Source organism: Equus przewalskii, chromosome 1 (assembly GCF_037783145.1).
Source record: "Equus przewalskii isolate Varuska chromosome 1, EquPr2, whole genome shotgun sequence".
Lineage (NCBI taxonomy): Eukaryota > Metazoa > Chordata > Mammalia > Perissodactyla > Equidae > Equus > Equus przewalskii.
The window spans coordinates 155,902,589-155,917,738 of record NC_091831.1 but is presented as its reverse complement, the minus strand read 5'-3'; the positions used below and the strand labels follow the sequence as shown (position 1 = coordinate 155,917,738).

The following is a 15,150-nucleotide window of genomic DNA, read 5'->3' as shown; positions in this document are numbered from 1 at the left end:
TACTCTCACATTTCATGGTTTATTCTTACTTTTCATCTCATTGGTTCAAGAGACTAGAATCATATTTTTCCCATTGTTGTTAACATTATGCTAATCATGATTTGTTCAGACTAATTTATTTAATGATAATATAACTTTTTGAATGTCATTAACAATACTTATCTATTAAAACCATGTTTAATAGTATTCACCACATATTTTTTCATATTTTCTTCATCATTAATAAACATATATTAAATCCCTATAGAAAAGTATTCAACAATTTCATATGTGTATTTTGTTGCAGGTCACTAATTATCATTGTGTTATAACAGCATTAACTATAAATTTAAAATACTTTATTATTAATTTTTCCTGTGCTGGCTATGATTGAAACACAAGAAGAACAAAACTATGCATTATGTATAATCTATTCAAATTCTGTTAGCGTAGTATTTGAAGGTTGTGTTAATGATATAGTGCTAAAATCTAGAAGTTCTGTGTGGAGCTAACATGTTGGAACCATAATTTTCTCATGACCCCTAGCATTTTCTGATTTCTCAGTGTGTAAATAATAGGGTTAAGTAAGATGTGATAGCAGTGTAAAATACAGCAAAGATTTTATTGCCTGAAAAACTATTGAATGGCCAGGCGTAGATAAAAATACAAGATGCAAAGAACAGAGTGACCACAATGATCTGGACAGACAATGTGGACACAGTCTTTCAGAGCCCTCCAGATGATCTCTGTTGTATAGTGCCCAGGATGACAGTGTAGGAAACAAGCAGGTGGATGAAAAAGATAAATGAGAGCAGTCCACTGTCAGCAATGACAAGTAATTCCAGGGTATATGTATGAAACAAGTAAGCTTAATCACAAGGGGAAGGTCACAGTATATTGTCTATGACACTAAGGCCACAGACAGGAAAGTTCACTGTTAATACCATCTGGCTCATAATGTGTATAAAACCAATTATCCATGCAAGTATCACAACCCATCCTGCAACCTGTGGCTCATGACTGTCCTGTAGTGCAGGGGTTTACATATGGCTGTGTATCCGTCATAGGCCATGGCTATCAAAAGAGTCATCTCACTACCACCAAAGAAATGCATGAAGAACATCTGGGCCATGCAGTCCACATTGAGATGGTCTTATGTTCAGTGAGCAAGTCTGTGATCATCTTGTGTGTGGTGACAGTGGAGAGACATATGTCCAAAAAAGAGAGGTATCCAAGGAGGAAGTAAATAGGCGAATGAAAGGTGGAGCTAAATGTCACTGTGACCATAATGTGAATGTTTCCCAACACAGTAGCACTGTAGATCAAGGAGAATGTCACAAAGAAGAAAATCTGAAATTCCCATGGTGTAGAAAATCCTAGTAAAATAAATTCAGTCACTACAGATCCATTTTCAGATCCATTCTCTCCACTCAGAAAGGTTCTAGAAGTCCTTATATGCAAAGAGAATGAAGAAAAAAGCCATAATTAGCACCAATTTTTTTTATATTTCTATTGGATGATAATAGTTGGTGATATGAAAGCATATAATATTAAATATACCAGCACATTATTGTTTAAAATTTGAGGTTATTTTTGGGTCACATCACTTTGAAACAGCGTCTTATAGTTACGCAGTAAATAAAAAACATTTGAAGATTGGAAGTTTCATTTTCTGTGGTTTTATTCTGTCAAATGATACTGTTTTATCAATTGATCTCGACTTTGTCACTACTTTATTCATGTAGAAAAATTAGGTAAGTAATTAAATGAGTATGTATTTTGCCTTTTACCATAATTTTCTATACCTGTCACCCCTTGAGATTATGTTATTATGATATAAAAGGAATGTAAAACTTGGAAGAGGAGAGAACTGTATTGTCTAGTATTTCTGAAGTAGTTTACGAAGGTCATTCCATGGTTCTAAAACAAACAAATGTACACACACACACACAATTAGAGGCTAATTTATACATGAGAGAAAGTCCGAATTCCTTAAAAGTCACTTTGCATTTTTATTTTCTGATGTTTATTATACTGAGAATTTCAGGAAACATGCACTCAGCCTCAGATGTCTTTGAGCTTCTTTCCTCAGATCTTTATATTCCCATTGTTCATAGTGAGGAGCTTGTGTGTTGTGCCTAAATATACATATGTGGTGGCTTAGAAGTAAATAGGGAAATTATTCAATCCTAACACATAGATTTTGCTTTAGTTGTAATTTATCATACTAAGTCTTCTTTTCTTGGCTTTTTGGACATTGTTCATAGGATCTAGAGTGACCAAAAATGATCAAAAACAATTAAGTGATTCCAATATGCTAAGTTCTAAGTTTTTCGTATGCATTAACACATTTAATGTTCACAAGAATCCCATGAGGTAAGTACTATTATTATTCTCATTTTTCATTTAAGGAAACTATGACATAGAATTATTTAATGACTAATTTATTGTTACACATAAATCCAAGCTGGTATTCAAGCCCATTCAGTCTGACAGCAGAATCTGGGCTTATACCAATACCTCATAATGCCTCCAAAATTAAAGGCAAATATATTAATGGTCAAGTTATTAAGTATAGATTGAATTAATTTGGAACATATAAATGTTCCATTCATATGCAACATAGTAGATATGATTCAACAAGTGTGTTCAAATCAGTCTACGTTATAATTAACTGCATATTTTTTCTTATACAGAATGAATCAATCCCCTATTTCTAAAAGGAGTACAATCCAGAGAGACATAATTATCAAACAAAAAATAATAATAACCTTATTAAAAAATATTTAAATCAATAAACAGTGCATGCAACCTGTTAGAATTTTAAAAGAATGGAGACCAATTCCAAGTGACAATTTTCAAATACAACTTCAGTCTTGGTTGTTATTATCTTAAGATGCTTAAAAAGTAAAAGCAATTCTTATGGTCAGTAAACACAAAGGACAAAGCTTAGAGTATCTGTGCGAATTTATAAGAAGAATTAAGAGCAGAGAATAGGAAGAGTGGTTTATTTAGAAAAGGGATTTTATTAAGATATAAAGATGCATAGGATGTGTCTTCATTTTTCTTCAATGTTCTATAATTCTCTCCTTGTTTTAATTTCTACTCAGGCTATTGTCAAACTATCTTATCACCGTTATCCAACCTTAATTCCCTCAATTGCTTTCCTATCTTATATATTTTAAGAAAAGGATAATAACTACAAATTAGGGAAACTAAAGATGAAAATGATGTAGGTTCCTTAGGTCAACCTCCAGCAGTATACAGAATGAATGCTAAATGGTGGACTATGGACCTGGAGGAGCAAACATAGGGCCACCATCACACCACACCTCCTTTAAAAGGTTGTGTTACATGATTATCATGTGAGTGGGCAGGAATTTTTCTTTTGAGGCTTTTGTGACAGTAATTACAATAATTAGATGCACTTTGCTGAAACGATATAGCTACATAATTATTAGACAGAACGAAAAAGCCAACTATAATTTTGGAACAAATACCTTTGCTACGTGGAATTTTACAACGTATGACACAACAACAGAAAAACTTGGATATGAAATTAATACAATTAAGCATAAATTTATTAAGAAAGCTTTGTTTTGGCCCTTTATTTTATTTCATAGGGAAATCTGGCATTCATTTATGTAATGGATTTCCCAATATTTGTTTCTCTTACTTCTCTCCTTCCTTTCCCAAGTAAGCTTTCCAAAAATATTTATTTAGTTCTCAGTTCATACACCTGTTCTTATATTTTGTACTTATGTACTTACATTATGAGTGTTCAAAGGCTGGTGTTAATATAGATGTAGACAAACGTTCTGGAAGGCTAAACCAGAAACTGTAGTAGCTGCCTCTGGGGAAAGGATTCAGAGGTCTATAAACTCTTTGTACTATTCTTTGTCAAAAAATTAGTTACTTTTTCTATTTTGAGTCTTTTTTTATTGAAGTAACTTTGGTTTATAACATTACATAATTTTCAGGTGTACATAATTATATTTTGATTCCTGTGTACATTACTTCATGTTCACCACCCAAAGACTAATACAACCCATCATGACAAACACATGCCTAATCTACTCTTTCACCCTCCTCTCTCCCAACTTCTTCAATTTCTTTCAAGATGGTTTTACAGTTTTCAGTGTATACATCTTTTATTGTACACATCTTTTACCTCCTTGTTTAAGATTATTTCTAGGTATTCTATTATTTTTGTTGTTGCACTTGTGAACGTGATTGTATTCTTAATTTCTCTTTCTGCTACCTTGTTGCTAGTGTATAGAAACACAACTGATTTTTTGTATGCTTATTCTGTGTTCTACAACATTATTATATTTATTTATTATTTTCAAGAGTTGTTTGGTGGATTGTTTAGGGTTTTCTATATACTAAATCACGGCACCTGAAATTAGTGAGAGTTTCACTTCTTCCTTTCCAATTTGGATCCTCTTTATTTTTTCTTGCCTGATTCCTCTGGCTAGGACTTCCAATACTATGTTAAATAAGAGTAGTGAAAGTGTCCTTGTCTGGTTCTTGTTATTAGAGCAATATCTTTCAGTTTTTCTCCATTAAGAATGATATTGGCTGTGGGTTTGTCAGATATGGCCTTTATTATGTTCAGGTAATTTCCTTCTAAACCCATTTTATTCAGAGCTTTTATCATAAACGGATACTATTCCTGTCAAATGCTTTCTCTGCCTCTATTGAGATGATTGTGTGACTTTTATTCTTCATTTTGTTAATGTGGTGTATCACTTTGATTGATTTGCAGATGTTGAACCATCACTGGAATCAATCCCACTTGATCGTGAAGTACGATCTTCTTAATGTATTGTTCTATTTGATTGCTAGTATTTTGTTGAGGATTTTAGCATCAATATTCATCAGTCATATTGGCCTGTAATTTTCTTCTTCGTATGTTGTCCTTGCATGATTTTGGTATCAGGGTAACGTTGGCTTCATAGAATGAGTTAGGAATCTTCCTCTCTTCAATTTTTTGGAAGATTTTGAGAAGGATAGGTATTAAGTCTTCTTCAAATGCTTGTTAGAATTCACCAGGGAAACCATCTGATCCTGGACTTTTAATTTGGGCAAGGCTTTTGGTTACTGTTTCACTCTCCTTACCAGTGATTAGTCTATTCAAATTTTCTATATCTTCTTGATTCAGTTTTGGAAGGTTGTATGATTCTAACAATTTATCCATTCCTTCTAGATTATCTGATTTGTTGGCATGCAGCTTTTTGTAGTATTCTCTTATAATCTTTTGTATTTCTGAGGTGTCCGTTGTAATTTCTCCTCTTTCATTTGCGATTTTATTTATTTGAGCCTTTTCTCTTTTTTTCTTGGTGAGTCTAGTTAAAGGCTTGTCAATTTTGTTTATCTTTTCGAAGGACCAACTCTTGGTTTCACTGATTTTTTTCTATTGATTTTCAGTCTCTATTTCACTTATTTCTGTTCTGATTTTTATTATTTCCTTCCTTCTACTGATTTCGGGCTTTGTTTGTTCTTCTTTTTCTGGCTCCTTTAAGTCCACTGTTACATTGTTTATTTGAGATTTTTCTTGTTTGATGAAGAAGACCTGTATTGCTATAAACTTCCCTCTTAGAAGAACTTTTGCTGCATCTCAAAAATTTTGGCATGTTGTATTTTCATTTTCATTTACCTCCAGGAATTTATTTATTTCTCCTTTGATTTATACATTGACCCCATCATTTTCCATTAGCATTTTGTTTAATCTCCATATATTTTTGGCTTTTCTGATTTTCTTACTGTAGTTAATTTCTATTTTCGTACCTTTATAGTCAGAAAAGATGGTTGGTATTATTTCAGTCTTACTAAATTTATTTAGACTTGTTTTTTGGCCTAATACATGATCAATCCTGGAGAATGTTTCATGTGCATTTGAAAAGAATGTGTATTCTGTGCTTTTTGGATGGAATGTTCTGTATATATCTACTAAGTTCATCTGGTCTAATGTGTCATTTAAGGTCAATGTTTCCTTATTGGTCTTCCATTTGGATAATATATCCATTGGTATAAGTAGAGTGTTAAATTTACTTACTGTTATTGTGTTACTATTTCTTCTTTTACGTCTGTTAATAATTGCTTTATATATTTAGGTTCTCCTATGTTGTGTGCATAGATTTTTACAAGTGTTATTTTCTCTAGTTGGGTTGTTCCCTTTTTCATTATGTACTGCCATTCTTTGTCTCTTGTTACAATTTTTGTTTTAAAGCCTATAGTGTCTGATACGTATTGCTATCCCAGCTTTCTTTCACTGTCATTTACATGGAGTATCTTTTTCCATCCCTTTACTCTCAGTTTGTGAGTGTCTTCAGGTCTGAAGTGTGTCTCTTGTATGCAGCATATATATGGGTCTTGTGTTTTTATCCAATTAGCCACCCTCTGTCTTTTCATTGGAGCATTTAGTTCATTGATAACTAAAGTAGCTTTTTATAAGTATGTACTTATTGCTGTTTTGTCACTCTTTTTCTTCATGTTTTAGAAATTCTTCTCTGTTCCTTTCTTCTTCTCTTGTTCTATTCCCTTGTGGTTGAGGGCTTTATTTAGTATTATATTGGGGCTCCTTTCTGTTAACTTTTTGTTAATTATTCATTATAGGTTTCTGGTTTGTGATTACCATGAAGTTCATATATAATAAGCTATGTATATATCAATCTATATTAGGTTAATGGTCTCTTTAGTTTGACCCCTTTCTAAAATAATTTTAGAATTTTATAGAGAATATCTGCATACCAACAACTTAGCTTCTATCATTAAGTCACTGGAGAGATTCTATCATTCTGAAGACTGTCTCTTCATTAAATGACCCTGGGAAAATTGGGTATTCACGTTAAAAAGAATGAACTTAGGCCCCTTACACCACTCACAGAAATTAACTTGAAATGAATTAAATACTTAAATGTAAGATCTGAAACCACAAAACTCCTTGAAACAAACAGGGAAATGCTTCTTGACCTGGGTTTGGCAATGACTTTTTGGATATCACATCTAAAGCACAAGCAACAAAAGCAAAAATAAACAAATAGAACTACATCAAACTAAAAAACTTCTGCACAGCAAAGAAAACCTTCAATAAAATGAAATGGCAATCAGCAGAATGAGAGAAAATACTTGTAAACCACATATCTAATAAGGGGTTCACATCCAAAATATATAAGGATCTCATACAATTCAACAGCATACAAGCAAATAGTCCAATTACAAAATGGGCAAAGGACCTGAATAAATATTTCCCAAAGAAGATGTTCAAATAGCTAACAGTTATATGAAAATATGTTTAACATCACTAGTCATCAGGGAAACATAAATCAAAACCACAATGAGATAATACCTCATACCTGTTAGGATGGCTGCTATCAGTAGGACAAGAAAATATGTACTTGTGCACTGTTGGTGGGAATGTCAATTGGGAGCCACTATGAAAACCAGTGTGAAGTTTCCTCAGAAAATTAAAACTGGAACTGCCATATGATCCAGCAATTTCACTTTTGGGTATATATCTGACAAAAATGAAATCACTATCTCAAAGAGATATCTGTACCCTCATGTGCATTGCTGCATTATTTACAATATCCAAGACAGGAAAACAAATTAAGAGAGCATTGATTAATGAATGCAGGAACAAGATGTGGTACATATACACAATGGATTATTATTCAGCCATAAGAAAGAAATGAATCTTGCCATTTATACCAAAATAGAAGAAATTTGAGGGCATTTCACTAAGTGAAATAAAGCAGAGAAAGACAAATACTGTACTATCTCACTTAAATTTGGAATCTAAAGAAAATCCCAAATTCATGCAAACAGAGAACAGATTGGTGGTTATCAGAAGTGGGGGCTTGGGGGGTGGGTGAAATGGATATAGGTGGTCAAAAGGAACAAATTTCCAGTTATAAGATAAATAAGTTCTGGAAATTTAATGCACAGGTGTGCTGACTATATTTAACAATACTCTATTGTATATTTGAAAGTCGCTAAGAGAGTAGATCTTAAAAGTTCTCATCACAAGAAAAAAATTGTATATGAAACAATGGGTATTAATTAAACTTATGTGGTAATAATTTTGTGATATATATATATCAAATCATTTTGTTGTACTTGAAACTTATACAACGCTATGCATCAATAAAATCTCAATAACTAGGAAAAAAACCACTTTAATATATTTGTTTTATCACACATATATCCATCTAGCCATGTATCAATACATTTTTGATGCATTTCAAAGTGAATTGTGGACATCTGTTTCCTGTATTTTAATAAATATAATCATCCATTCTTATCAAACATTTATTGAGGGCCTACGCTGTGCTGGACATTATTTCACACATATGGAATTAGTTCCTTTTGAAAAGGGAATATTACATGGAATCATTCTTTTATAAAGTAAATCTTTCATTGATTTTATTTTTATGCCATTTCCTTGCTGGCTTTGCTTCAGTGGAGGTCCTGAAAGTGCCAAAAACATATAGAATAATCAACTTGTGCTGATGGTCAATCCTGAGAGGTTTCTGGAAAAGGAGAGATTTTACCATGTTTTGAAGGGTAAATGTTGCGTGGCTTCCTCCCACTTCCAGGCTTTGTCTGCTGTTCCTTCTGCTGGAAACATTCTCCATGCCCCTGTGTACCCCATGTTGGCTCCCCCCAACCCTTCAGGTCTCAGCTACTTTGACCACACAACGTGAACAAGCACCCACCCTGGTAATCCCTCCCATGCTAATTTTTGTAATGTGAAAGAGGTTCAAGCAATTTCTTCTGTCTATTCAGCATTACGTGTGCTTAAGCTGATTGAAATTTATAGTGAAAGCCACATGATTTTGATTAAATGCCGTCACACCCCCTAGGTATTCTGCCTCATTTGAAATCACCAATGAGCAAGTCAGAATTGACAAGCAAAATTACCAATGGTGATGTTCTTGAAACACCCAGCCTCAGTTTTGTTTCCTCTCCAGGACTCATTACAAGATTTTCGTTCAGTTATTCTTTCTAAAACAATCGGTTTCCAGGGACAATTTCCCTGACCACATGCGCTAAGTTAGCAATCCAGGTCTCTGCAGCAGCATCTGGTCACTATTCTCCAGTGCTATTAATTAATTACCTTTTTAAATTCTTTCAACTTTTTGCATAGTAGCAGTGACACAAGAAGAAGCTCAATTGACAAGATACTCTAATTCCCTGAAGATACTGTGGCCTCGGATCAGGCGGATGGAAAGACAGAACGTCAAGCAGCAATAGGAAAGAAAAACGTGGTCTTGATCTATTAAATTTAGTTTCAGAAAAATAGTTTTACTAGCAGAATCTCCATTTGCAGATGTCAAATAAAATTGTGGTTATGGTTAAGTAGGTTATAATGTAGGGAAGAAGGAAAAGATAATATTAGGGAGTACATAACGGGCTATAGATTGTGGAGAAAGGCAAATAACTGACCTTGAATTTTATCTGGTTCTAGACATGTGTCTTAGGTTTCCAGGGTGAAACTAAAGCTATGGAGAAGAGTCACGGTTAGCACAATGCAATGTCTTTAGCATAGGCAAGGGAGTTGGGGGTTTAGATCATGACTTAGAAAAGAATTGATTTACTTTTTATCTCATTAACCTTTTTGATTGGAGTGAATGAAAATTAATAACTCACAGAAGTTAGAAGTCAAGACCAGTTATTCTGATTTATTTCTTAGTTTACAGAAAAGTTATAAAGGAAGAAATCTGCTAGAGACTAGTCCCCCATGGCATTGCTTGGGGCTAAAATAAAACAATGCACACAGACTTTGGAGAAGCCTTGACTGGTAAACTGTCTTCCTGAGAACTCACCTGACTCCACTTGCATATCTAATTACACACCTGTCATTATTTTCAACTGTTAGGTAGAAAAACTGCTGTAATGGCATTAAAGGGGAATTAATCCTTCTGCCATGGTCTACATTTGTTGGGAATTTAGTTGTTTTTTCCTCCCTCTCTAATTTTGGCCACTATAATGTCAAATAGATGTAGATAGGGTTCAGAGAAAATAACAAATTTAGGAATCCGAGGTATGGAAATTGATCTCAAGAGGAAAGGTGAAAGAAAGGGAGAACTTAATTTGGTTACTTAATTCAAGTACAGAAATAACTTATTTAAAAGAGTTTTTGACAAAATCTTTATTTCACTTTCACAGAGCAACAGAAAGTGGATACAGGCTTAAAATAAAGAACCAGAACATTCAGTTGGAAACAGGGAAGAAATTTCAGACTGTTGAATTGATAAAGCATAGGAAGAGCCAAACAGGAGACATTCTGACTTCCCAAATAGTATGTCTTAGATGATTTAGATATGCCACCGAGGTTTTATCTGTGCTGGACCAGGAACTCACTTTTTATGCTCACTGACTTATTTCTGCAGGTTTATTAGTAGGACACTCATTCTATTTTCTTCGACTGCAAACTTTAAAATGGATGAGAATCTCTTCTGGGAGACTAACCAAATCTATGTAAATCTACAACACACATGGTTGTTTTCAGAGGGAAAATGGTCAAGGGTCATTCTACCTTTAATGACCTTTAATGAAGAAAAATATCGTTGTAGATGAAAGTCCTAGAGAACAAAAGATTCAAAGTGTTCTTTTAGAAGAGGCTCAGTTTACTCAGAGCAAAAATGGCTCAGAATCACTGTTTCTGGGCAGTTGGATCTCTTCTTCTAATTTGTGTATTCAACCAGGATCAACCTTTTCTTTGAAAGTCTGAAGATACAAGCCATATACATGGTCATGTCTTCTAGTATTCATTTCTTTGCTTTGCTTCCTTTTCCTTTTTAAATTTTCAGAACCCTATCCAGACTCCCTATTTTTCCTGTTTCTTTGTCCAATTCTTCCTTCCACTCTATCTCGTTTAGGATCATTATATTTGGACAGCATCAAATGTTCCAAATTTATGTGGCTTTTTATACTACCAAAGCTCTCGGTTGCTTAAATACCTAAAGTTGAGTTAGCTCCTGCTCCCCAAAAGTGATTGGAAAAATAATTTGCATAAGGATGTGAAAAAACCTGTCATTTCTTATTGTCTAACCCTTGAGCACATTAGTATACTATTTTCCAGATGTATTGCTTGGGTGCCTAGGAAAATTCTATCTACAAAATTAGGCAATATATTAGGTATATGGACAAGTTCTTTGTGTAGAGATAATGAATTATTTCATGAGGTTTACATTTTTATGGATTGTGGTCATTATTGGCTCTTAGTGTTTCTAAAAATGACTAGCTAGCAATTAATTAGCGATCTTTCTTCCTTTGCTCCTCTCACATCCATCTGTCTGTCCGCTTATTCATCATCCCTCCCTCCCTCCCTTTATCCATCCATTCATCCAGTTACTCATTTGCCCCTTCAACAAACACTAATTAGAAGCACTTCATGTGATGGGAATGATGCTGGGGGACATTGGGGGAATAGAATAATATACAAGACTCTGACTTTTCCCTGGAGAAACTTACAGTTTAATGCAGAGTTTCTCAGCTTCAGCACTATTGACATTTGAAGCTTGGTAATTCTTTGTTGTGGGGGATATACTGTTATCCTGTGCATTGTGGCATGCGTAATGACATCTCTGGCTCCTACCTACTGGATGCCAGTAACAACTCTGCTCTCCCTTCCCCCTCACCCCTGTTGTGACAACCAAAAATATTTCTAGATATTGCCAAATGTCCCTTGTGGGGAATTAAAGCATCCACAACAAGAACACTGGTTTAATGAAAGAGACTTAAATGGGCATAATCTCCCTGCATTTGATAAATCCTACAATTAAGGTGCACACATTAGGGATGTATTTTGAATGTATTCTGAATTTTCTCCCCATCTTGATCATTACTAATATACTCCTTCAAGGTAATTCTTACTTCAATTCCAAAAGGAGATCTTATATTTCAGGAGATTACTCATCTCAACTTGTGGTTGACCTCTTTTGCACTACAGTGACTTGCTATTCCATGTGATAGATCCTCATCCAGGTAAATTATTCAGCCAAATAGCTAGTTAGACTTTCTTGTTGCTTTTACTATCATGCAGTTTCTGTTAAAAGGACTTGCAGAGATATTTAATACAAATGCTCTTTTTAAAACAGTAGTTGTTAAATATTAAATTGCTAAAAATGAGCCAGTGTATAGACCAGGATGGAAAGAACTGCAATTTTTAATCAACTGATCAAAATAGATTTTGGGGGGCCTATGTTTCCTTTTCTAAACAAAAATTTTAGAGCACTTTTAATTGAGGTTATTATTACTTATCTAGTTTTTAAGCACAGACCTTTCATGGTTTATAGCACAAGCAAAGGTTGCCAATCGTTAAGATATATGATATTTCATTAAACCTAACTGGATGTGAGACGTTTGTACTGATTTACTCATGCAGCAGATAATACAGGTCCCTTATTTTTACAATCCTTTTGCTTACATCATTTCATTTTTTGATGCTCCAGTGTTGTTTTCTCTTAAATTCTAGATTGAAGCCTATCTTCCTTCAGCTTCTGGAGAGTGTTGATGGAATGTCATGGTTCTTTATGTATTTCTAATTCTAGCATTCAAGTAATCATTTGAATCTTGCTTCTAATGCTTTCCCCCTCCTCACTCAGTTCTATAAAACTTTGAGTATAGGAATTCTTTGCATACTGGCCATGGGTAGAAGTGGGAGGAATTTGCAATTTCCTTTTTGCTAAGGTTTCTGGTAATTAGTAGGTTTGTGACAGCAGAGTTGTTATACTATCGTGTTGACAATTATTAGCTCTTTACTTCCAGGGCAAAATGTTTCTCAACATTTAATTCTCCATACCTATCTACCTATAAAGAGAGGTTAAGGAGCATAACTTCTCTGCCTAAATTAGAGATGCAGAGTAAACTTCTTAAATAGAGGTAAAACTGACACTTGCTAGTAATATTCGAATGTTCATCTCTGGGGTTCCTCACTTGGGTACACACAGACTTTTATCACAGTTCTAGATGTCTTTGCAGGATAAATGTACATACCAGAGAGAGAATGACTTCTCTACAATTTGCAATTCATTGTAGTATAAGTGGCTAATACATTCTTTATGAACTATATCTGAATCTTTGTTAAAGTGCAATCTGGTCTGCCCTTGGTTAGCTGGCCAATGTAGCCAACCATAGCAGGGTGACGTTTTGTCTTTTGGGCACATGCAGTCCTGACAATAACTAAGTTGAGATTTTTCTGGCTGGAAGTAGAAACTGATCTTTCTGTTGCTCCAGTATTTTACTCTTTATTTGCATTTTGGGGTTGATAATTTGGTTACATTATAAAGAGGGGTAAATGACTTAGATTCTAAAAAAAAAATAAACAGAGAATATTTTGTCCTCTTCACTCAAAAATTCCCACTGGGTTGTGACAACATTATCAGCCTGTACCACTATTTGTGCTATTGAGTTTCATAGCTTTCCACCTGCAGTGTAAGGGATTACTTTTTCTTCCTTCAGACTCCCTTCTTCAAGCTTCAGATGCCTCTTTATTATAGAGTCCTTACTAAATTTGGTGACTAAATGTATATTTACTCTATTAGTGCCTTCCATAAATTTGTAGGTTTTGAATTTTTTAATTTTTCTTAATATGAACCCTCTGCAATGAGGTGTACTATTTACCAATCTCCAAATGGCCAGGGTTATTTATAGCCCTGGAATTTCAACACGCATCATCTCAATATATCCAGAATATAACCCCCACCTCACTACCTCTACCTTCCTCATTGATTAAAGTCATCATCGTCTTTGCTTGGATTATTGCAATAGTTTCTAATAATCTCCTTGTTTCTATCCTTGAGGCTCCTGAAGTTTACTCACCATGCAGCAGCCAGAGTGATCCCCTAACAGTGTAAGCTAGATTTTGTTCCCCTGTTCAAAGTCCAGCTGCTTATCTCATTCAAAATAATAACGAACATCCTTAGAATAGTTTTTAAGGCCCTCCTATACTCCCCACCCCTAACCTTTTCCCCACATACTCAGGTTTAGCCTCAATGACGTCCTTGTAGTTCCTTAAACACACTAAGTGAGCTCACAACCCAAGGGTTTTACTTTTGCTGTTCTCCCTGCCTGGAATATTCTTCCTCCAACTACCTTCATGGTTTGCTCATTCACCTTCTTTAGCTTTCTAATCAGTCAACTTATCAGCAAGAAATTTCCCATCAATTGTATTTTATAAAATTTATCCCCATACTGCCTTATTTCCCTTCCCTGCTTAATTTTTCTCCATTATGGAATTATCACCTAACACCCTATATATCTTTTTGAGTATTTATTTTTAAATTTTCTTTCTTTCTCTGACAAAATGCAACTGCATGAGGATAGGGGCTTCTGTCTATTTTGTTCTTGGCTATATCCCTAGTGCTTGGACTCTTCCTGGAGCAAAGCAGGTGTTTGATGAATATTTGTTGAATGGAACGAGTCACTAGATGGGAACTACTTTGGTCCAATCATTCCTTTACTCAAAAGTCTTTTTGTTCACCACTTAATATCTGCAAATTACTTTATGGGGATAAAAATTGAAAAGCATGATGAATTATAACCTTGAGTAGTGTATAATCCTATGGAGGAAATAGTCACATGACTAACTCTAAATATAGTAAGTAAATGTGGATGTATAGGTGGGTCTTGAGGAATGTTAGACAGATGAGGTGATATTTGATCTGGATATTAAAGTTAACCATATTTTAGGAAGTATAAAAAAAGAAGGATAATTTCTGGCTTGAGCAACATAATCAGAGTCACAGGATCTTATAAGGCTCTTTGTCATGCAATTGTCATCTTTTGCCTGTCTAGTATATGTCACTAGTTATTACTCCTCCAAGGAGAGGATGGTTGACGTTGATCATACTGGTAAAACAATTTAACATTGAATGCCCTTTTTCTGTGGTTTCATTAGGTGCACCCATGGGTACCAGTCCACTGGATCACTCACCATTCCTTGTGTTAGCAAGGCTACTGGGCAACTCAGCTACTTTCATGTGTAACTATAGTAATAGTAGCCAAAATGGTGTTATTTAATTTTTGTGAAATGCTCAGGTAATACTTGACTTCCAAAATTCATATACTTTTTAACAGAGGGTATCAATATAATAGTATTAATTTGAATTGTGTCATTTTCTTCCTTTAGGTAACAGGAGATTGAACCTACTGAACGAGCTG

General features: G+C 34.4%; 1 pseudogene; it reads right to left on the bottom strand.

Moving 5' to 3' along the window:
- Positions 1-468: 468 nt before the first annotated feature.
- Positions 469-8,635, bottom strand: LOC139084226 (olfactory receptor 4L1-like; annotated as a pseudogene).
- Between the last annotated feature and the right edge of the window lie 6,515 nt (positions 8,636-15,150).